Genomic DNA, 25,531 nt, shown 5'->3' with positions numbered 1-25,531 from the left:
TTGTTTTATCCTATGCTTTATTAAATTGTTTTTATTTGGTTTTATCCTATGAATTATTAAATTGTATTTATGTTGTTTTATCCTATGCTTTATTAAATTGTATTTATGTTGTTTTAACCCATGCTTTATTAAATTGTATTGATGATGTTTTATCCTATGCTTTATTAAATTGTATTTATGTTGTTTTGTCCTATGCTTTATTAAATTGTATTTATGTTGTTTTATCGTATGCTTTATTAAATTGTATTTATGTTGTTTTATCCTATGCTTTATTAAATTGTGTTTATGTTGTTTTATCCTATGCTTTATTAAATTGCATTGATGTTGTTTTAAGCTATGCTTTATTAAATTGTATTTATGTTGTTTTACCCTATGCTTTATTAAATTGTATTTATGTTGTTTTATCCTATGTTTTATTAAATTGTATTTATGTTGTTTTATCGTATGCTTTATTAAATTTTATGTATGTTGTTTTATCCTATGCTTTATTAAATTGGATTTATGTTGTTTTATCCCATGCTTTATTATATTGTATTTAGGTTTTTTTAACCTATGATTTATTAAATTGTATTTATGTTGTTTTGTACTATGCTTTATTAAATTGTATTTATGTTGTTTTAACCCATGCTTTATTAAATTGTATTTATGTTGTTTTATCCTATGCTTTATTAAATTGTATTTATTTTGTTTTGTCCTATGCTTTATTAAATTGTATTTATGTTGTTTTAACCTATGATTTATTAAATTGTATTTATATTGTTTTATCCTATGCTTTATTAAATTGTATTTATGTTGTTTTAACCTATGATTTATTAAATTGTATTTATGTTGTTTTATCCTATGCTTTATTAAATTGTATTTATGTTGTTTTAACCTATGATTTATTAAATTGTATTTATGTTGTTTTATCCTATGCTTTATTAAATTTTGTTTATGTTGTTTTATCCCATGCTTTATTAAATTGTATTTATGTTGTTTTATCCTATGCTTTATTAAATTGTATTTATGTTGTTTTCTCCTATGCTTTATTAAATTGTATTTATGTTGTATTATCCTATGCTTCATTAAATTGTATTTATGTTATTTAATCCTATGCTTTAATAAATTGTATTTATGTTGTTTTCTCCTATGCTTTATTAAATTGTATTTATGTTGTTTTATCCTATGCTTCATTAAATTGTATTTATGTTGTTTTATCCTATGCTTTATTAAATTGTATTTATGTTGTTTTATCCTATGCTTTATTAAATTGTATTATGTTGTTTTAACCTATGCTTTATTAAATTGTATTTATGTTGTTTTATCCTATGCTTTATTAAATTGTATTTATGTTGTTTTAACCTATGCTTTATTAAATTGTATTTATGTTGTTTTATCCTATGCTTTATTAAATTGTATTTATGTGGTTTTATCCTATGCTTTATTAAATTGTATTTATGTTTTTTTATCCTATGCTTTATTAAATTGTATTTATGTTGTTTTGTCCTATGCTTTATTAAATTGTATTTATGTTGTTTTAACCCATGCTTCATTAAATTGCATTTATGTTGTTTTATCCTTTGCTTTATTAAATTGTATTTATGTTGTTTTATCCTATGCTTTATTAAATTGTATTTATGTTGTTTTAACCCATGCTTTATTAAATTGTATTTATGTTGTTTTATCCTGTGCTTTATTAAATTGTATTTATGTTGTTTTATCCTATGCTTTAATAAAATGTATTTATGTTGTTTTGTACTATGCTTTAATAAATTGTATTTATGTTGTTTTAACCCATGCTTTCTTAAATTGTATTTATGTTGTTTTATCCTATGCTTTATTAAATTGTATTTATTTTGTTTTGTCCTATGCTTTATTAAATTGTATTTATGTTGTTTTAACCTATGCTTTATTAAATTGTATTTGTGTTGTCTTAACCCATGCTTTATTAAATTGTATTTATGTTGTTTTATCCTATGCTTTATTAAATTTTATTGATGTTGTTTTATCCCATGCTTTATTAAATTGTATTTATGTTGTTTTAACCTATGATTTATTAAATTGTATTTATGTTGTTTTGTACTATGCTTTATTAAATTGTAATTATGTTGTTTTAACCCATGCTTTATTAAATTGTATTTATGTTGTTTTATCCTATGCTTTATTAAATTGTATTTATTTTGTTTTGTCTTATGCTTTATTAAATTGTATTTATGTTGTTTTAACCTATGATTTATTAAATTGTATTTATGTTGTTTTATCCTATGCTTTATTAAATTGTATTTATGTTGTTTTAACCTAAGATTTATTAAATTGTATTTATGTTGTTTTATCCTATGCTTTATTAAATTGTATTTATGTTGTTTTAACCTATGATTTATTAAATTGGATTTATGTTGTTTTATCCTATGCTTTATTAAATTTTGTTTATGTTGTTTTATCCCATGCTTTATTAAATTGTATTTATGTTGTTTTATCCTTTGCTTTATTAAATTGTATTAATGTTGTTTTCTCCTATGCTTTATTAAATTGTATTTATGTTGTTTTCTCCTATGCTTCATTAAATTGTATTTATTTTATTTTATCCTATGCTTTATTAAATTGTATTTATGTTGTTTTCTCCTATGCTTTATTAAATTGTATTTATGTTGTTTTATCCTATGCTTTATTAAATTGTATTTATGTTGTTTTATCCTATGCTTTATTAAATTGTATTTATGTTGTTTTAACCTATGCTTTATTAGATTGTATTTATGTTGTTTTATCCTATGCTTTATTAAATTGTATTTATGTGGTTTTATCCGATGCTTTATTAAATTGTATTTATGTTGTTTTATCCTATGCTTTATTAGATTGTATTTATGTAGTTTCGTCCTATGCTTTATTAAATTGTATTTATGTTGTTTTAACCCATGCTTTATTAAATTGTATTTATGTTGTTTTATCCTATGCTTTATTAAATTGTATTTATGTTGTTTTATCCTATGCTTTAATAAATTGTATTTATGTTGTTTTATCCTATGCTTTATTAAATTGTATTTATGTTGTTTTATCGTATGCTTTATTAAATTGTATTTATGTTGTTTTATCCTATGCTTTATTAAATTGTATTTATGTTTTATCCTATGCTTTATTAAATTGTATTCATGTTGTTTTATCCTATGATTTATTAAATTGTATTTCTGTTGTTTTATCGTATGCTTTATTAAACTGCATTTATGTTGCTTTATCCTATGCTTTATTAAATTGTATTTATGTTGTTTTATCCTATGCTTTATTAAATTGTGTTTATGTTGTTTTATCCTATGCTTTATTAAATTGTATTTATGTTGTTTTATCCTATGCTTTATTAAATTGTATTTATGTTGTTTTGTACTATGCTTTATTAAATTGTATTTATGTTGTTTTAACCCATGCTTTATTGAATTGTATTTATGTTGTTTTATCCTATGCTTTATTAAATTGTATTTATTTTGTTTTGTCCTATGCTTTATTAAATTGTATTTATGTTGTTTTATCCTATGCTTTATTAAATTGTATTTATGTTGTTTTAACCCATGCTTTATTAAATTGTATTTATGTTGTTTTATCCTATGCTTTATTAAATTGTATTTATGTTGTTTTATCCTATGCTTTATTAAATTGTATTTATGTTGTTTTGTACTATGCTTTATTAAATTGTATTTATGTTGTTTTAACCCATGCTTTATTGAATTGTATTTATGTTGTTTTATCCTATGCTTTATTAAATTGTATTTATTTTGTTTTGTCCTATGCTTTATTAAATTGTATTTATGTTGTTTTAACCTATGCTTTATTAAATTGTATTTATGTTGTTTTAACCTATGATTTATTAAATTGTATTTATGTTGTTTTGTACTATGCTTTATTTAATTGTATTTATGTTGTTTTAACCCATGCTTTATTAAATTGTATTTATGTTGTTTTATCCTATGCTTTATTAAATTGTATTTATTCTGTTTTGTCCTATGCGTTATTAAATTGTATTTATGTTGTTTTAACCTATGATTTATTAAAATGTATTTATGTTGTTTTATCCTATGCTTTATTAAATTGTATTTATTTTGTTTTGTCCTATGCTTTATTAAATTGTATTTATGTTGTTTTAACCTATGCTTTATTAAATTGTATTTGTGTTGTCTTAACCCATGCTTTATTAAATTGTATTTATGTTGTTTTATCCTATGCTTTATTAAATTGTATTTATGTTGTTTTATCCTATGCTTTATTAAATTGTATTTATGTTGTTTTATCCTATGCTTTATTAAATTGTATTTATGTTGTTTTATCCTATGCTTTATTAAATTTTATTGATGTTGTTTTATCCCATGCTTTATTAAATTGTATTTATGTTGTTTTAACCTATGATTTATTAAATTGTATGTATGTTGTTTTGTACTATGCTTTATTAAATTGTAATTATGTTGTTTTAACCCATGCTTTATTAAATTGTATTTATGTTGTTTTATCCTATGCTTTATTAAATTGTATTTATTTTGTTTTGTCTTATGCTTTATTAAATTGTATTTATGTTGTTTTAACCTATGATTTATTAAATTGTATTTATGTTGTTTTATCCTATGCTTTATTAAATTGTATTTATGTTGTTTTAACCTAAGATTTATTAAATTGTATTTATGTTGTTTTATCCTATGCTTTATTAAATTGTATTTATGTTGTTTTAACCTATGATTTATTAAATTGTATTTATGTTGTTTTATCCTATGCTTTATTAAATTGTATTTATGTTGTTTTATCCCATGCTTTATTAAATTGTATTTATGTTGTTTTATCCTATGCTTTATTAAATTGTATTAATGTTGTTTTCTCCTATGCTTTATTAAATTGTATTAATGTTGTTTTCTCCTATGCTTTATTAAATTGTATTTATGTTGTTTTATCCTATGCTTCATTAAATTGTATTTATTTTATTTTATCCTATGCTTTATTAAATTGTATTTATGTTGTTTTCTCCTATGCTTTATTAAATTGTATTTATGTTGTTTTATCCTATGCTTCATTAAATTGTATTTATGTTGTTTTATCCTATGCTTTATTAAATTGTATTTATGTTGTTTTAACCTATGCTTTATTAAATTGTATTTATGTTGTTTTATCCTATGCTTTAATAAATTGTATTTATGTTGTTTTATCCTATGCTTTATTAAATTGTATTTATGTTGTTTTATCCTATGCTTTATTAAATTGTATTTATGTTGTTTTATCCTATGCTTTATTAAATTGTATTTATGTTTTATCCTATGCTTAATTAAATTGTATTCATGTTGTTTTATCCTATGCTTTATTAAATTGTATTTATGTTGTTTTATCGTATGCTTTATTAAACTGCATTTATGTTGCTTTATCCTATGCTTTATTAAATTGTATTTATGTTGTTTTATCCTATGCTTTATTAAATTGTGTTTATGTTGTTTTATCCTATGCTTTATTAAATTGTATTTATGTTGTTTTAACCCATGCTTTATTAAATTGTATTTATGTTGTTTTATCCTATGCTTTATTAAATTGTATTTATGTTGTTTTATCCTATGCTTTATTAAATTGTATTTATGTTGTTTTGTACTATGCTTTATTAAATTGTATTTATGTTGTTTTAACCCATGCTTTATTAAATTGTATTTATGTTGTTTTATCCTATGCTTTATTGAATTGTATTTATGTTGTTTTATCCTATGCTTTATTAAATTGTATTTATTTTGTTTTGTCCTATGCTTTATTAAATTGTATTTATGTTGTTTTAACCTATGCTTTATTAAGTTGTATTTGTGTTGTTTTAACCCATGCTTTATTAAATTGTATTTATGTTGTTTTATCCTATGCTTTATTAAATTGTATTTATGTTGTTTTAACCTATGCTTTATTAAGTTGTATTTGTGTTGTTTTAACCCATGCTTTATTAAATTGTATTTATGTTTTTTTATCCTATGCTTTATTAAATTGTATTTATGTTGTTTTATCCTATGCTTTATTAAATTGAATTTATTTTGTTTTATCCTATGCTTTATTAAATTGTATTGATGTTGTTTTATCCCATGCTTTATTAAATTGTATTTATGTTGTTTTAACCCATGCTTTATTAAATTATATTTATGTTGTTTTATCCTATGCTTTATTAAATTGTATTTATTCTGTTTTGTCCTATGCTTTATTAAATTGTATTTATGTTGTTTTAACCTATGATTTATTAAAATGTATTTATGTTGTTTTATCCTATGCTTTATTAAATTGTATTTATGTTGTTTTATCCTAAGATTTATTAAATTGTATTTATGTTGTTTTATCCTTTGCTTTATTAAATTGTATTTATGTTGTTTTATCCTATGCTTTATTAAATTGTATTTATGTTGTTTTATCCTATGCTTTATTAAATTTTATTGATGTTGTTTTATCCCATGCTTTATTAAATTGTATTTATGTTGTTTTAACCTATGATTTATTAAATTGTATTTATGTTGTTTTGTACTATGCTTTATTAAATTGTAATTATGTTGTTTTAACCCATGCTTTATTAAATTGTATTTATGTTGTTTTATCCTATGCTTTATTAAATTGTATTTATTTTGTTTTGTCTTATGCTTTATTAAATTGTATTTATGTTGTTTTAACCTATGATTTATTAAATTGTATTTATGTTGTTTTATCCTATGCTTTATTAAATTGTATTTATGTTGTTTTAACCTAAGATTTATTAAATTGTATTTATGTTGTTTTATCCTATGCTTTATTAAATTGTATTTATGTTGTTTTAACCTATGATTTATTAAATTGTATTTATGTTGTTTTATCCTATGCTTTATTAAATTGTATTTATGTTGTTTTATCCCATGCTTTATTAAATTGTATTTATGTTGTTTTATCCTATGCTTTATTAAATTGTATTAATGTTGTTTTCTCCTATGCTTTATTAAATTGTATTTATGTTGTTTTATCCTATGCTTCATTAAATTGTATTTATTTTATTTTATCCTATGCTTTATTAAATTGTATTTATGTTGTTTTATCGTATGCTTTATTAAATTGTATTTATGTTGTTTTATCCTATGCTTTATTAAATTGTATTTATGTTTTATCCTATGCTTAATTAAATTGTATTCATGTTGTTTTATCCTATGCTTTATTAAATTGTATTTATGTTGTTTTATCGTATGCTTTATTAAACTGCATTTATGTTGCTTTATCCTATGCTTTATTAAATTGTATTTATGTTGTTTTATCCTATGCTTTATTAAATTGTGTTTATGTTGTTTTATCCTATGCTTTATTAAATTGTATTTATGTTGTTTTAACCCATGCTTTATTAAATTGTATTTATGTTGTTTTATCCTATGCTTTATTAAATTGTATTTATGTTGTTTTATCCTATGCTTTATTAAATTGTATTTATGTTGTTTTGTACTATGCTTTATTAAATTGTATTTATGTTGTTTTAACCCATGCTTTATTAAATTGTATTTATGTTGTTTTATCCTATGCTTTATTAAATTGTATTTATTTTGTTTTGTCCTATGCTTTATTAAATTGTATTTATTTTGTTTTGTCCTATGCTTTATTAAATTGTATTTATGTTGTTTTAACCTATGCTTTATTAAGTTGTATTTGTGTTGTTTTAACCCATGCTTTATTAAATTGTATTTATGTTTTTTTATCCTATGCTTTATTAAATTGTATTTATGTTGTTTTATCCTATGCTTTATTAAATTGTATTTATTTTGTTTTGTCCTATGCTTTATTAAATTGTATTTATGTTGTTTTAACCTATGCTTTATTAAGTTGTATTTGTGTTGTTTTAACCCATGCTTTATTAAATTGTATTTATGTTTTTTTATCCTATGCTTTATTAAATTGTATTTATGTTGTTTTATCCTATGCTTTATTAAATTGAATTTATTTTGTTTTATCCTATGCTTTATTAAATTGTATTGATGTTGTTTTATCCCATGCTTTATTAAATTGTATTTATGTTGTTTTAACCCATGCTTTATTAAATTATATTTATGTTGTTTTATCCTATGCTTTATTAAATTGTATTTATTCTGTTTTGTCCTATGCTTTATTAAATTGTATTTATGTTGTTTTAACCTATGATTTATTAAAATGTATTTATGTTGTTTTATCCTATGCTTTATTAAATTGTATTTATGTTGTTTTAACCTAAGATTTATTAAATTGTATTTATGTTGTTTTATCCTTTGCTTTATTAAATTGTATTTATGTTGTTTTATCCTATGCTTTATTAAATTGTATTTATGTTGTTTTATCCTATGCTTTATTAAATTGTATTTATGTTTTTTTATCCTATGCTTTATTAAATTTTATTGATGTTGTTTTATCCCATGCTTTATTAAATTGTATTTATGTTGTTTTAACCTATGATTTATTAAATTGTATTTATGTTGTTTTGTACTATGCTTTATTAAATTGTATTTATGTTGTTTTAACCCATGCTTTATTAAATTGTATTTATGTTGTTTTATCCTATGCTTTATTAAATTGTATTTATTTTGTTTTGTCTTATGCTTTATTAAATTGTATTTATGTTGTTTTAAGCTATGATTTATTAAATTGTAATTATGTTGTTTTATCCTATGCTTTATTAAATTGTATTTATGTTGTTTTAACCTAAGATTTATTAAATTGTATTTATGTTGTTTTATCCTATGCTTTATTAAATTGTATTTATGTTGTTTTAACCTATGATTTATTAAATTGTATTTATGTTGTTTTATCCTATGCTTTATTAAATTTTGTTTATGTTGTTTTATCCCATGCTTTATTAAATTGTATTTATGTTGTTTTATCCTATGCTTTATTAAATTGTATTAATGTTGTTTTCTCCTATGATTTATTAAATTGTATTTATGTTGTTTTATCCTATGCTTTAATAAATTGTATTTATGTTGTTTTAACCTAAGATTTATTAAATTGTATTTATGTTGTTTTATCCTTTGCTTTATTAAATTGTATTTATGTTGTTTTATCCTATGCTTTATTAAATTGTATTTATCTTGTTTTATCCTATGCTTTATTAAAATGTATTTATGTTGTTTTATCCCATGCTTTATTAAATTGTATTTATGTGGTTTTATCCTATGCTTTATTAAATTGTATTTATGTTGTTTTATCCTATGCTTTATTAAATTGTATTTATGTTGTTTTGTCCTATGCTTTATTAAATTGTATTTATGTTGTTTTAACCCATGCTTCATTAAATTGCATTTATGTTGTTTTATCTTATGCTTTATTAAATTGTATTTATGTTGTTTTATCCTATGCTTTATTAAATTGTATTTATGTTGTTTTATCCTATGCTTTATTAAATTGTATTTATCTGGTTTTATCCTATGCTTTATTAAATTGTTTTTATGTTGTTTTATCCTATGCTTTATTAAATTGTATTATGTTGTTTTATCCTATGCTTTATTAAATTGTATTATGTTGTTTTATCCTATGCTTTATTAAATTGTATTTGTGTTGTCTTAACCCATGCTTTATTAAATTGTATTTATGTTGTTTTATCCTATGCTTTATTAAATTGTATTTATGTTGTTTTATCCTATGCTTTATTAAATTGTATTTATGTTGTTTTATCCTATGCTTTATTAAATTGCATTTATGTTGTTTTATCCTATGCTTTATTAAATTTTATTGATGTTGTTTTATCCCATGCTTTATTAAATTGTATTTATGTTGTTTTAACCTATGATTTATTAAATTGTATTTATGTTGTTTTGTACTATGCTTTATTAAATTGTATTTATGGTGTTTTAACCCATGCTTTATTAAATTGTATTTATGTTGTTTTATCCTATGCTTTATTAAATTGTATTTATTTTGTTTTGTCTTATGCTTTATTAAATTGTATTTATGTTGTTTTAACCTATGATTTATTAAATTGTATTTATGTTGTTTTATCCTATGCTTTAATAAATAGTATTTATGTTGTTTTAACCTAAGATTTATTAAATTGTATTTATGTTGTTTTATCCTATGCTTTATTAAATTGTATTTATGTTGTTTTATCCTATGCTTTATTAAATTGTATTTATGTTGTTTTATCCTATGCTTTATTAAATTTTATTGATGTTGTTTTATCCCATGCTTTATTAAATTGTATTTATGTTGTTTTAACCTATGATTTATTAAATTGTATTTATGTTGTTTTGTACTATGCTTTATTAAATTGTAATTATGTTGTTTTAACCCATGCTTTATTAAATTGTATTTATGTTGTTTTATCCTATGCTTTATTAAATTGTATTTATTTTGTTTTGTCTTATGCTTTATTAAATTGTATTTATGTTGTTTTAACCTATGATTTATTAAATTGTATTTATGTTGTTTTATCCTATGCTTTATTAAATTGTATTTATGTTGTTTTAACCTAAGATTTATTAAATTGTATTTATGTTGTTTTATCCTATGCTTTATTAAATTGTATTTATGTTGTTTTAACCTATGATTTATTAAATTGTATTTATGTTGTTTTATCCTATGCTTTATTAAATTTTGTTTATGTTGTTTTATCCCATGCTTTATTAAATTGTATTTATGTTGTTTTATCCTTTGCTTTATTAAATTGTATTAATGTTGTTTTCTCCTATGCTTTATTAAATTGTATTTATGTTGTTTTATCCTATGCTTCATTAAATTGTATTTATTTTATTTTATCCTATGCTTTATTAAATTGTATTTATGTTGTTTTCTCCTATGCTTTATTAAATTGTATTTATGTTGTTTTATCCTATGCTTTATTAAATTGTATTTATGTTGTTTTATCCTATGCTTTATTAAATTGTATTTATGTTGTTTTAACCTATGCTTTATTAAATTGTATTTATGTTGTTTTATCCTATGCTTTATTAAATTGTATTTATGTGGTTTTATCCGATGCTTTATTAAATTGTATTTATGTTGTTTTATCCTATGCTTTATTAGATTGTATTTATGTAGTTTCGTCCTATGCTTTATTAAATTGTATTTATGTTGTTTTAACCCATGCTTTATTAAATTGTATTTATGTTGTTTTATCCTATGCTTTATTAAATTGTATTTATGTTGTTTTATCCTATGCTTTAATAAATTGTATTTATGTTGTTTTATCCTATGCTTTATTAAATTGTATTTATGTTGTTTTATCGTATGCTTTATTAAATTGTATTTATGTTGTTTTATCCTATGCTTTATTAAATTGTATTTATGTTTTATCCTATGCTTTATTAAATTGTATTCATGTTGTTTTATCCTATGCTTTATTAAATTGTATTTATGTTGTTTTATCGTATGCTTTATTAAACTGCATTTATGTTGCTTTATCATATGCTTTATTAAATTGTATTTATGTTGTTTTATCCTATGCTTTATTAAATTGTGTTTATGTTGTTTTATCCTATGCTTTATTAAATTGTATTTATGTTGTTTTAACCCATGCTTTATTAAATTGTATTTATGTTGTTTTATCCTATGCTTTATTAAATTGTATTTATGTTGTTTTATCCTATGCTTTATTAAATTGTATTTATGTTGTTTAGTACTATGCTTTATTAAATTGTATTTATGTTGTTTTAACCCATGCTTTATTGAATTGTATTTATGTTGTTTTATCCTATGCTTTATTAAATTGTATTTATTTTGTTTTGTCCTATGCTTTATTAAATTGTATTTATGTTGTTTTAACCTATGCTTTATTAAGTTGTATTTGTGTTGTTTTAACCCATGCTTTATTAAATTGTATTTATGTTTTTTTATCCTATGCTTTATTAAATTGTATTTATGTTGTTTTATCCTATGCTTTATTAAATTGTATTTATGTTGTTTTATCCTATGCTTTATTAAATTGTATTGATGTTGTTTTATCCCATGCTTTATTAAATTGTATTTATGTTGTTTTAACCTATGATTTATTAAATTGTATTTATGTTGTTTTGTACTATGCTTTATTAAATTGTATTTATGTTGTTTTAACCCATGCTTTATTAAATTGTATTTATGTTGTTTTATCCTATGCTTTATTAAATTGTATTTATTCTGTTTTGTCCTATGCTTTATTAAATTGTATTTATGTTGTTTTAACCTATGATTTATTAAAATGTATTTATGTTGTTTTATCCTATGCTTTATTAAATTGTATTTATTTTGTTTTGTCCTATGCTTTATTAAATTATATTTATGTTGTTTTAACCTATGCTTTATTAAATTGTATTTGTGTTGTCTTAACCCATGCTTTATTAAATTGTATTTATGTTGTTTTATCCTATGCTTTATTAAATTGTATTTATGTTGTTTTATCCTATGCTTTATTAAATTGTATTTATGTTGTTTTATCCTATGCTTTATTAAATTGTATTTATGTTGTTTTATCCTATGCTTTATTAAATTTTATTGATGTTGTTTTATCCCATGCTTTATTAAATTGTATTTATGTTGTTTTAACCTATGATTTATTAAATTGTATTTATGTTGTTTTGTACTATGCTTTATTAAATTGTAATTATGTTGTTTTAACCCATGCTTTATTAAATTGTATTTATGTTGTTTTATCCTATGCTTTATTAAATTGTATTTATTTTGTTTTGTCTTATGCTTTATTAAATTGTATTTATGTTGTTTTAACCTATGATTTATTAAATTGTATTTATGTTGTTTTATCCTATGCTTTATTAAATTGTATTTATGTTGTTTTAACCTAAGATTTATTAAATTGTATTTATGTTGTTTTATCCTATGCTTTATTAAATTGTATTTATGTTGTTTTAACCTATGATTTATTAAATTGTATTTATGTTGTTTTATCCTATGCTTTATTAAATTGTATTTATGTTGTTTTATCCCATGCTTTATTAAATTGTATTTATGTTGTTTTATCCTATGCTTTATTAAATTGTATTAATGTTGTTTTCTCCTATGCTTTATTAAATTGTATTTATGTTGTTTTATCCTATGCTTCATTAAATTGTATTTATTTTATTTTATCCTATGCTTTATTAAATTGTATTTATGTTGTTTTCTCCTATGCTTTATTAAATTGTATTTATGTTGTTTTATCCTATGCTTCATTAAATTGTATTTATGTTGTTTTATCCTATGCTTTATTAAATTGTATTTATGTTGTTTTAACCTATGCTTTATTAAATTGTATTTATGTTGTTTTATCCTATGCTTTATTAAATTGTATTTATGTTGTTTTAACCTATGCTTTATTAAATTGTATTTATGTTGTTTTATCCTATGCTTTATTAATTTGTATTTATGTGGTTTTATCCGATGCTTTATTAAATTGTATTTATGTTGTTTTATCCTATGCTTTATTAAATTGTATTTATGTAGTTTCGTCCTATGCTTTATTATATTGTATTTATGTTGTTTTAACCCATGCTTTATGAAATTGTATTTATGTTGTTTTATCCTATGCTTTATTAAATTGTATTTATGTTGTTTTATCCTATGCTTTAATAAATTGTATTTATGTTGTTTTATCCTATGCTTTATTAAATTGTATTTATGTTGTTTTATCGTATGCTTTATTAAATTGTATTTATGTTGTTTTATCCTATGCTTTATTAAATTGTATTTATGTTTTATCCAATGCTTAATTAAATTGTATTCATGTTGTTTTATCCTATGCTTTATTAAATTGTATTTATGTTGTTTTATCGTATGCTTTATTAAACTGCATTTATGTTGCTTTATCCTATGCTTTATTAAATTGTATTTATGTTGTTTTATCCTATGCTTTATTAAATTGTGTTTATGTTGTTTTATCCTATGCTTTATTAAATTGTATTTATGTTGTTTTAACCCATGCTTTATTAAATTGTATTTATGTTGTTTTATCCTATGCTTTATTAAATTGTATTTATGTTGTTTTATCCTATGCTTTATTAAATTGTATTTATGTTGTTTTGTACTATGCTTTATTAAATTGTATTTATGTTGTTTTAACCCATGCTTTATTAAATTGTATTTATGTTGTTTTATCCTATGCTTTATTAAATTGTATTTATTTTGTTTTGTCCTATGCTTTATTAAATTGTATTTATTTTGTTTTGTCCTATGCTTTATTAAATTGTATTTATGTTGTTTTAACCTATGCTTTATTAAGTTGTATTTGTGTTGTTTTAACCCATGCTTTATTAAATTGTATTTATGTTTTTTTATCCTATGCTTTATTAAATTGTATTTATGTTGTTTTATCCTATGCTTTATTAAATTGTATTTATTTTGTTTTGTCCTATGCTTTATTAAATTGTATTTATGTTGTTTTAACCTATGCTTTATTAAGTTGTATTTGTGTTGTTTTAACCCATGCTTTATTAAATTGTATTTATGTTTTTTTATCCTATGCTTTATTAAATTGTATTTATGTTGTTTTATCCTATGCTTTATTAAATTGAATTTATTTTGTTTTATCCTATGCTTTATTAAATTGTATTGATGTTGTTTTATCCCATGCTTTATTAAATTGTATTTATGTTGTTTTAACCTATGATTTATTAAATTGTATTTATGTTGTTTTATCCTATGCTTTATTAAATTGTATTTATGTTGTTTTAACCTATGATTAATTAAATTGTATTTATGTTGTTTTATCCTATGCTTTATTAAATTGTATTTATGTTGTTTTATCCCATGCTTTATTAAATTGTATTTATGTTGTTTTATCCTATGCTTTATTAAATTGTATTAATGTTGTTTTCTCCTATGCTTTATTAAATTGTATTTATGTTGTTTTATCCTATGCTTCATTAAATTGTATTTATTTTATTTTATCCTATGCTTTATTAAATTGTATTTATGTTGTTTTCTCCTATGCTTTATTAAATTGTATTTATGCTGTTTTATCCTATGCTTCATTAAATTGTATTTATGTTGTTTTATCCTATGCTTTATTAAATTGTATTTATGTTGTTTTAACCTATGCTTTATTAAATTGTATTTATGTTGTTTTATCCTATGCTTTAATAAATTGCATTTATGTTGTTTTATCCTATGCTTTATTAAATTGTATTTATGTTGTTTTATCGTATGCTTTATTAAATTGTATTTATGTTGTTTTATCCTATGCTTTATTAAATTGTATTTATGTTTTATCCTATGCTTAATTAAATTGTATTCATGTTGTTTTATCCTATGCTTTATTAAATTGTATTTATGTTGTTTTATCGTATGCTTTATTAAACTGCATTTATGTTGCTTTATCCTATGCTTTATTAAATTGTATTTATGTTGTTTTATCCTATGCTTTATTAAATTGTGTTTATGTTGTTTTATCCTATGCTTTATTAAATTGTATTTATGTTGTTTTATCCTATGCTTTAATAAATTGTATTTATGTTGTTTTATCCTATGCTTTATTAAATTGTATTTATGTTGTTTTATCGTATGCTTTATTAAATTGTATTTATGTTGTTTTATCCTATGCTTTATTAAATTGTATTTATGTTTTATCCTATGCTTAATTAAATTGTATTCATGTTGTTTTATCCTATGCTTTATTAAATTGTATTTATGTTGTTTTATCGTATGCTTTATTAAACTGCATTTATGTTGCTTTATCCTATGCTTTATTAAATTGTATTTATGTTGTTTTATCCTATGCTTTATTAAATTGTGTTTATGTTGTTTTATCCTATGCTTTATTAAATTGTATTTATGTTGTTTTAACCCATGCTTTATTAAATTGTATTTATGTTGTTTTATCCTATGCTTTATTAAATTGTATTTATGTTGTTTTATCCTATGCTTTATTAAATTGTATTTATGTTGTTTTGTACTATGCTTTATTAAAATGTATTTATGTTGTTTTAACCCATGCTTTATTAAATTGTATTTATGTTGTTTTATCCTATGCTTTATTAAATTGTATTTATTTTGTTTTGTCCTATGCTTTATTAAATTGTATTTATTTTGTTTTGTCCTATGCTTTATTAAATTGTATTTATGTTGTTTTAACCTATGCTTTATTAAGTTGTATTTGTGTTGTTTTAACCCATGCTTTATTAAATTGTATTTATGTTTTTTTATCCTATGCTTTATTAAATTGTATTTATGTTGTTTTATCCTATGCTTTATTAAATTGTATTTATTTTGTTTTGTCCTATGCTTTATTAAATTGTATTTATGTTGTTTTAACCTATGCTTTATTAAGTTGTATTTGTGTTGTTTTAACCCATGCTTTATTAAATTGTATTTATGTTTTTTTATCCTATGCTTTATTAAATTGTATTTATGTTGTTTTATCCTATGCTTTATTAAATTGAATTTATTTTGTTTTATCCTATGCTTTATTAAATTGTATTGATGTTGTTTTATCCCATGCTTTATTAAATTGTATTTATGTTGTTTTAACCTATGATTTATTAAATTGTATTTATGTTGTTTTATCCTATGCTTTATTAAATTGTATTTATGTTGTTTTAACCTATGATTTATTAAATTGTATTTATGTTGTTTTATCCTATGCTTTATTAAATTGTATTTATGTTGTTTTATCCCATGCTTTATTAAATTGTATTTATGTTGTTTTATCCTATGCTTTATTAAATTGTATTAATGTTGTTTTCTCCTATGCTTTATTAAATTGTATTTATGTTGTTTTATCCTATGCTTCATTAAATTGTATTTATTTTATTTTATCCTATGCTTTATTAAATTGTATTTATGTTGTTTTCTCCTATGCTTTATTAAATTGTATTTATGTTGTTTTATCCTATGCTTCATTAAATTGTATTTATGTTGTTTTATCCTATGCTTTATTAAATTGTATTTATGTTGTTTTAACCTATGCTTTATTAAATTGTATTTATGTTGTTTTATCCTATGCTTTAATAAATTGTATTTATGTTGTTTTATCCTATGCTTTATTAAATTGTATTTATGTTGTTTTATCGTATGCTTTATTAAATTGTATTTATGTTGTTTTATCCTATGCTTTATTAAATTGTATTTATGTTTTATCCTATGCTTAATTAAATTGTATTCATGTTGTTTTATCCTATGCTTTATTAAATTGTATTTATGTTGTTTTATCGTATGCTTTATTAAACTGCATTTATGTTGCTTTATCCTATGCTTTATTAAATTGTATTTATGTTGTTTTATCCTATGCTTTATTAAATTGTGTTTATGTTGTTTTATCCTATGCTTTATTAAATTGTATTTATGTTGTTTTAACCCATGCTTTATTAAATTGTATTTATGTTGTTTCATCCTATGCTTTATTAAATTGTATTTATGTTGTTTTATCCTATGCTTTATTAAATTGTATTTATGTTGTTTTGTACTATGCTTTATTAAATTGTATTTATGTTGTTTTAACCCATGCTTTATTAAATTGTATTTATGTTGTTTTATCCTATGCTTTATTAAATTGTATTTATTTTGTTTTGTCCTATGCTTTATTAAATTGTATTTATTTTGTTTTGTCCTATGCTTTATTAAATTGTATTTATGTTGTTTTAACCTATGCTTTATTAAGTTGTATTTGTGTTGTTTTAACCCATGCTTTATTAAATTGTATTTATGTTTTTTTATCCTATGCTTTATTAAATTGTATTTATGTTGTTTTATCCTATGCTTTATTAAATTGTATTTATTTTGTTTTGTCCTATGCTTTATTAAATTGTATTTATGTTGTTTTAACCTATGCTTTATTAAGTTATATTTGTGTTGTTTTAACCCATGCTTTATTAAATTGTATTTATGTTTTTTTATCCTATGCTTTATTAAATTGTATTTATGTTGTTTTATCCTATGCTTTATTAAATTGAATTTATTTTGTTTTATCCTATGCTTTATTAAATTGTATTGATGTTGTTTTATCCCATGCTTTATTAAATTGTATTTATGTTGTTTTAACCTATGATTTATTAAATTGTATTTATGTTGTTTTGTACTATGCTTTATTAAATTGTATTTATGTTGTTTTAACCCATGCTTTATTAAATTATATTTATGTTGTTTTATCCTATGCTTTATTAAATTGTATTTATTCTGTTTTGTCCTATGCTTTATTAAATTGTATTTATGTTGTTTTAACCTATGATTTAATAAAATGTATTTATGTTGTTTTATCCTATGCTTTATTAAATTGTATTTATGTTGTTTTAAGCTATGATTTATTAAATTGTAATTATGTTGTTTTAACCTATGCTTTATTAAGTTGTATTTGTGTTGTTTTAACCCATGCTTTATTAAATTGTATTTATGTTTTTTTATCCTATGCTTTATTAAATTGTATTTATGTTGTTTTATCCTATGCTTTATTAAATTGAATTTATTTTGTTTTATCCTATGCTTTATTAAATTGTATTGATGTTGTTTTATCCCATGCTTTATTAAATTGTATTTATGTTGTTTTAACCTATGATTTATTAAATTGTATTTATGTTGTTTTATCCTATGCTTTATTAAATTGTATTTATGTTGTTTTAACCTATGATTTATTAAATTGTATTTATGTTGTTTTATCCTATGCTTTATTAAATTGTATTTATGTTGTTTTATCCCATGCTTTATTAAATTGTATTTATGTTGTTTTATCCTATGCTTTATTAAATTGTATTAATGTTGTTTTCTCCTATGCTTTATTAAATTGTATTTATGTTGTTTTATCCTATGCTTCATTAAATTGTATTTATTTTATTTTATCCTATGCTTTATTAAATTGTATTTATGTTGTTTTCTCCTATGCTTTATTAAATTGTATTTATGCTGTTTTATCCTATGCTTCATTAAATTGTATTTATGTTGTTTTATCCTATGCTTTATTAAATTGTATTTATGTTGTTTTAACCTATGCTTTATTAAATTGTATTTATGTTGTTTTATCCTATGCTTTAATAAATTGCATTTATGTTGTTTTATCCTATGCTTTATTAAATTGTATTTATGTTGTTTTATCGTATGCTTTATTAAATTGTATTTATGTTGTTTTATCCTATGCTTTATTAAATTGTATTTATGTTTTATCCTATGCTTAATTAAATTGTATTCATGTTGTTTTATCCTATGCTTTATTAAATTGTATTTATGTTGTTTTATCGTATGCTTTATTAAACTGCATTTATGTTGCTTTATCCTATGCTTTATTAAATTGTATTTATGTTGTTTTATCCTATGCTTTATTAAATTGTGTTTATGTTGTTTTATCCTATGCTTTATTAAATTGTATTTATGTTGTTTTATCCTATGCTTTAATAAATTGTATTTATGTTGTTTTATCCTATGCTTTATTAAATTGTATTTATGTTGTTTTATCGTATGCTTTATTAAATTGTATTTATGTTGTTTTATCCTATGCTTTATTAAATTGTATTTATGTTTTATATTATGCTTAATTAAATTGTATTCATGTTGTTTTATCCTATGCTTTATTAAATTGTATTTAAGTTGTTTTATCGTATGCTTTATTAAACTGCATTTATGTTGCTTTATCCTATGCTTTATTAAATTGTATTTATGTTGTTTTATCCTATGCTTTATTAAATTGTGTTTATGTTGTTTTATCCTATGCTTTATTAAATTGTATTTATGTTGTTTTAACCCATGCTTTATTAAATTGTATTTATGTTGTTTTATCCTATGCTTTATTAAATTGTATTTATGTTGTTCTATCCTATGCTTTATTAAATTGTATTTATGTTGTTTTGTACTATGCTTTATTAAATTGTATTTATGTTGTTTTAACCCATGCTTTATTAAATTGTATTTATGTTGTTTTATCCTATGCTTTATTAAATTGTATTTATTTTGTTTTGTCCTATGCTTTATTAAATTGTATTTATTTTGTTTTGTCCTATGCTTTATTAAATTGTATTTATGTTGTTTTAACCTATGCTTTATTAAGTTGTATTTGTGTTGTTTTAACCCATGCTTTATTAAATTGTATTTATGTTTTTTTATCCTATGCTTTATTAAATTGTATTTATGTTGTTTTATCCTATGCTTTATTAAATTGTATTTATTTTGTTTTGTCCTATGCTTTATTAAATTGTATTTATGTTGTTTTAACCTATGCTTTATTAAGTTGTATTTGTGTTGTTTTAACCCATGCTTTATTAAACTGTATTTATGTTTTTTTATCCTATGCTTTATTAAATTGTATTTATGTTGTTTTATCCTATGCTTTATTAAATTGAATTTATTTTGTTTTATCCTATGCTTTATTAAATTGTATTGATGTTGTTTTATCCCATGCTTTATTAAATTGTATTTATGTTGTTTTAACCTATGATTTATTAAATTGTATTTATGTTGTTTTATCCTATGCTTTATTAAATTGTATTTATGTTGTTTTAACCTATGATTTATTAAATTGTATTTATGTTGTTTTATCCTATGCTTTATTAAATTGTATTTATGTTGTTTTATCCCATGCTTTATTAAATTGTATTTATGTTGTTTTATCCTATGCTTTATTAAATTGTATTAATGTTGTTTTCTCCTATGCTTTATTAAATTGTATTTATGTTGTTTTATCCTATGCTTCATTAAATTGTATTTATTTTATTTTATCCTATGCTTTATTAAATTGTATTTATGTTGTTTTCTCCTATGCTTTATTAAATTGTATTTATGTTGTTTTATCCTATGCTTCATTAAATTGTATTTATGTTGTTTTATCCTATGCTTTATTAAATTGTATTTATGTTGTTTTAACCTATGCTTTATTAAATTGTATTTATGTTGTTTTATCCTATGCTTTAATAAATTGTATTTATGTTGTTTTATCCTATGCTTTATTAAATTGTATTTATGTTGTTTTATCGTATGCTTTATTAAATTGTATTTATGTTGTTTTATCCTATGCTTTATTAAATTGTATTTATGTTTTATCCTATGCTTAATTAAATTGTATTCATGTTGTTTTATGCTATGCTTTATTAAATTGTATTTATGTTGTTTTATCGTATGCTTTATTAAACTGCATTTATGTTGCTTTATCCTATGCTTTATTAAATTGTATTTATGTTGTTTTATCCTATGCTTTATTAAATTGTGTTTATGTTGTTTTATCCTATGCTTTATTAAATTGTATTTATGTTGTTTTAACCCATGCTTTATTAAATTGTATTTATGTTGTTTCATCCTATGCTTTATTAAATTGTATTTATGTTGTTTTATCCTATGCTTTATTAAATTGTATTTATGTTGTTTTGTACTATGCTTTATTAAATTGTATTTATGTTGTTTTAACCCATGCTTTATTAAATTGTATTTATGTTGTTTTATCCTATGCTTTATTAAATTGTATTTATGTTGTTTTATCCTATGCTTTATTAAATTGTATTTATGTTTTATATTATGCTTAATTAAATTGTATTCATGTTGTTTTATCCTATGCTTTATTAAATTGTATTTAAGTTGTTTTATCGTATGCTTTATTAAACTGCATTTATGTTGCTTTATCCTATGCTTTATTAAATTGTATTTATGTTGTTTTATCCTATGCTTTATTAAATTGTGTTTATGTTGTTTTATCCTATGCTTTATTAAATTGTATTTATGTTGTTTTAACCCATGCTTTATTAAATTGTATTTATGTTGTTTTATCCTATGCTTTATTAAATTGTATTTATGTTGTTCTATCCTATGCTTTATTAAATTGTATTTATGTTGTTTTGTACTATGCTTTATTAAATTGTATTTATGTTGTTTTAACCCATGCTTTATTAAATTGTATTTATGTTGTTTTATCCTATGCTTTATTAAATTGTATTTATTTTGTTTTGTCCTATGCTTTATTAAATTGTATTTATTTTGTTTTGTCCTATGCTTTATTAAATTGTATTTATGTTGTTTTAACCTATGCTTTATTAAGTTGTATTTGTGTTGTTTTAACCCATGCTTTATTAAATTGTATTTATGTTTTTTTATCCTATGCTTTATTAAATTGTATTTATGTTGTTTTATCCTATGCTTTATTAAATTGTATTTATTTTGTTTTGTCCTATGCTTTATTAAATTGTATTTATGTTGTTTTAACCTATGCTTTATTAAGTTGTATTTGTGTTGTTTTAACCCATGCTTTATTAAACTGTATTTATGTTTTTTTATCCTATGCTTTATTAAATTGTATTTATGTTGTTTTATCCTATGCTTTATTAAATTGAATTTATTTTGTTTTATCCTATGCTTTATTAAATTGTATTGATGTTGTTTTATCCCATGCTTTATTAAATTGTATTTATGTTGTTTTAACCTATGATTTATTAAATTGTATTTATGTTGTTTTATCCTATGCTTTATTAAATTGTATTTATGTTGTTTTAACCTATGATTTATTAAATTGTATTTATGTTGTTTTATCCTATGCTTTATTAAATTGTATTTATGTTGTTTTATCCCATGCTTTATTAAATTGTATTTATGTTGTTTTATCCTATGCTTTATTAAATTGTATTAATGTTGTTTTCTCCTATGCTTTATTAAATTGTATTTATGTTGTTTTATCCTATGCTTCATTAAATTGTATTTATTTTATTTTATCCTATGCTTTATTAAATTGTATTTATGTTGTTTTCTCCTATGCTTTATTAAATTGTATTTATGTTGTTTTATCCTATGCTTCATTAAATTGTATTTATGTTGTTTTATCCTATGCTTTATTAAATTGTATTTATGTTGTTTTAACCTATGCTTTATTAAATTGTATTTATGTTGTTTTATCCTATGCTTTAATAAATTGTATTTATGTTGTTTTATCCTATGCTTTATTAAATTGTATTTATGTTGTTTTATCGTATGCTTTATTAAATTGTATTTATGTTGTTTTATCCTATGCTTTATTAAATTGTATTTATGTTTTATCCTATGCTTAATTAAATTGTATTCATGTTGTTTTATCCTATGCTTTATTAAATTGTATTTATGTTGTTTTATCGTATGCTTTATTAAACTGCATTTATGTTGCTTTATCCTATGCTTTATTAAATTGTATTTATGTTGTTTTATCCTATGCTTTATTAAATTGTGTTTATGTTGTTTTATCCTATGCTTTATTAAATTGTATTTATGTTGTTTTAACCCATGCTTTATTAAATTGTATTTATGTTGTTTCATCCTATGCTTTATTAAATTGTATTTATGTTGTTTTATCCTATGCTTTATTAAATTGTATTTATGTTGTTTTGTACTATGCTTTATTAAATTGTATTTATGTTGTTTTAACCCATGCTTTATTAAATTGTATTTATGTTGTTTTATCCTATGCTTTATTAAATTGTATTTATTTTGTTTTGTCCTATGCTTTATTAAATTGTATTTATTTTGTTTTGTCCTATGCTTTATTAAATTGTATTTATGTTGTTTTAACCTATGCTTTATTAAGTTGTATTTGTGTTGTTTTAACCCATGCTTTATTAAATTGTATTTATGTTTTTTTATCCTATGCTTTATTAAATTGTATTTATGTTGTTTTATCCTATGCTTTATTAAATTGTATTTATTTTGTTTTGTCCTATGCTTTATTAAATTGTATTTATGTTGTTTTAACCTATGCTTTATTAAGTTGTATTTGTGTTGTTTTAACCCATGCTTTATTAAATTGTATTTATGTTTTTTTATCCTATGCTTTATTAAATTGTATTTATGTTGTTTTATCCTATGCTTTATTAAATTGAATTTATTTTGTTTTATCCTATGCTTTATTAAATTGTATTGATGTTGTTTTATCCCATGCTTTATTAAATTGTATTTATGTTGTTTTAACCTATGATTTATTAAATTGTATTTATGTTGTTTTGTACTATGCTTTATTAAATTGTATTTATGTTGTTTTAACCCATGCTTTATTAAATTATATTTATGTTGTTTTATCCTATGCTTTATTAAATTGTATTTATTCTGTTTTGTCCTATGCTTTATTAAATTGTATTTATGTTGTTTTAACCTATGATTTAATAAAATGTATTTATGTTGTTTTATCCTATGCTTTATTAAATTGTATTTATGTTGTTTTAACCTAAGATTTATTAAATTGTATTTATGTTGTTTTATCCTTTGCTTTATTAAATTGTATTTATGTTGTTTTATCCTATGCTTTATTAAATTGTATTTATGTTGTTTTATCCTATGCTTTATTAAATTGTATTTATGTTTTTTTATCCTATGCTTTATTAAATTTTATTGATGTTGTTTTATCCCATGCTTTATTAAATTGTATTTATGTTGTTTTAACCTATGATTTATTAAATTGTATTTATGTTGTTTTGTACTATGCTTTATTAAATTGTATTTATGTTGTTTTAACCCATGCTTTATTAAATTGTATTTATGTTGTTTTATCCTATGCTTTATTAAATTGTATTTATTTTGTTTTGTCTTATGCTTTATTAAATTGTATTTATGTTGTTTTAAGCTATGATTTATTAAATTGTAATTATGTTGTTTTATCCTATGCTTTATTAAATTGTATTTATGTTGTTTTAACCTAAGATTTATTAAATTGTATTTATGTTGTTTTATCCTATGCTTTATTAAATTGTATTTATGTTGTTTTAACCTATGATTTATTAAATTGTATTTATGTTGTTTTATCCTATGCTTTATTAAATTTTGTTTATGTTGTTTTATCCCATGCTTTATTAAATTGTATTTATGTTGTTTTATCCTATGCTTTATTAAATTGTATTAATGTTGTTTTCTCCTATGATTTATTAAATTGTATTTATGTTGTTTTATCCTATGCTTTAATAAATTGTATTTATGTTGTTTTAACCTAAGATTTATTAAATTGTATTTATGTTGTTTTATCCTTTGCTTTATTAAATTGTATTTATGTTGTTTTATCCTATGCTTTATTAAATTGTATTTATCTTGTTTTATCCTATGCTTTATTAAAATGTATTTATGTTGTTTTATCCCATGCTTTATTAAATTGTATTTATGTGGTTTTATCCTATGCTTTATTAAATTGTATTTATGTTGTTTTATCCTATGCTTTATTAAATTGTATTTATGTTGTTTTAACCCATGCTTCATTAAATTGCATTTATGTTGTTTTATCTTATGCTTTATTAAATTGTATTTATGTTGTTTTATCCTATGCTTTATTAAATTGTATTTATGTTGTTTTATCCTATGCTTTATTAAATTGTATTTATGTTGTTTTATCCTATGCTTTATTAAATTGTATTTATCTGGTTTTATCCTATGCTTTATTAAATTGTTTTTATGTTGTTTTATCCTATGCTTTATTAAATTGTATTATGTTGTTTTATCCTATGCTTTATTAAATTGTATTATGTTGTTTTATCCTATGCTTTATTAAATTGTATTTGTGTTGTCTTAACCCATGCTTTATTAAATTGTATTTATGTTGTTTTATCCTATGCTTTATTAAATTGTATTTATGTTGTTTTATCCTATGCTTTATTAAATTGTATTTATGTTGTTTTATCCTATGCTTTATTAAATTGTATTTATGTTGTTTTATCCTATGCTTTATTAAATTTTATTGATGTTGTTTTATCCCATGCTTTATTAAATTGTATTTATGTTGTTTTAACCTATG

This window comes from Phyllobates terribilis, unplaced genomic scaffold (assembly GCF_046119375.1).
Source record: "Phyllobates terribilis strain yellow unplaced genomic scaffold, ASM4611937v1 Scaffold_21__1_contigs__length_20361869, whole genome shotgun sequence".
NCBI classification, from domain to species: domain Eukaryota; kingdom Metazoa; phylum Chordata; class Amphibia; order Anura; family Dendrobatidae; genus Phyllobates; species Phyllobates terribilis.
The sequence above is the reverse complement of the archived record's forward strand: the minus strand, read 5'-3'. Positions refer to the sequence as shown.